We start from the raw sequence: 1,282 nt of genomic DNA, 5'->3' as shown, positions 1-1,282 counted from the left end.
ATATATATTTATATATATATGTATATGTATATGTATATGTATATGTAAGTATATATAAGATGAGTTTTAATAAACCTGAAGCAGGAGCACAGAAACATTTAGAGGAACTCTAACCCTCTGCAGGTCCACCTGAGGACCTGCACTGATTTAGTTTTAGTCTGTCAACTCTAAACCCCCAAAAGTTGAATTTTTCCATAAATGATTTTCCAGTCCTCTTCCCTCATGTTGAACGCCCTGCATCCTCGCTCAAAAACTGTTAGTACAAGCTGCGCTCAGACATGTCTCCACCCCCCACCCCCCCATCAGCAAAAAACATGGATGAGATGAGCACCCCGCCATGGCACGCTAACTAGGGGAAACACTGATATGTATATATGACAGTGATCTAGATAATGTATATATATATATATATATATATTTATATGTGTGTGTGTGTGTGTGTGTTTGTATATATATATATACTGTATACTGAATATTCTGTGTAATTGTTTTAAATCTGTTATATTTAATAACTTTGCACTTAAACTTCTACTATTAATATGAATAATTGAAAGGTCATCTATTGTCCTGTTGATATTGTTAAATTGCTCTTCATTATAATATTCACATTATTTGATTACTGGAGAGAAATTTGAACAAAACTGATCATCTACATCGTATATTTTATGTTCAGAGTCTTCATCTGTATTCTTGTCATAGTGTTTGTATTAATTTACATCCATATTTTATTAATTGCATATGTACCAAGTTGTTTCACTTTACTTTTCAATTTATTCCCTAACTAATTCATCCAATTTTCTCTAAATCCTTCAGTTCCTTTATCATTTTAGCTTGTGATCCTTCATTAACCTTAACCCAGATGTTTCCATTTTTTGTCCATGTTGCCACTATTTTTTTTTTGTTTGTTTGTTTCCTCAACAACCTTGCCTCACGGGCGATGTTACCATTTTTGGGGGGTTAAATGCTCATTTATGTAAACATTTCATCACAAACTTTCATCTTAAACTTCACATCAATGTGAAGAAGACAAAGGAGATGATTGTGGACTTCAGAAGGAACAAAAACATCTACACCCCCCTGAACATAAGAGGATCTGCGGTGGAAGTGGTCTCCAGCTACAAGTACTTGGGTGTACACATGAATGACAACCTCAGCTGGAGCAACAACACCACCAGCCTGATCAAGAAAGCTCATCAGAGACTCTACTTCCTCAGACGGCTGAGGCGAGCTGGTCTGGGAAGCTCAGTCCTCACCTCCTTCTACAGGTGTGCAGTGGAGAGCA

The sequence above is a fragment of the Nematolebias whitei genome, chromosome 11 (genome assembly GCF_014905685.2).
Source record: "Nematolebias whitei isolate Nwh7 chromosome 11, NemWhi1, whole genome shotgun sequence".
Lineage (NCBI taxonomy): Eukaryota > Metazoa > Chordata > Actinopteri > Cyprinodontiformes > Rivulidae > Nematolebias > Nematolebias whitei.
The sequence above is the reverse complement of the archived record's forward strand: the minus strand, read 5'-3'. Positions refer to the sequence as shown.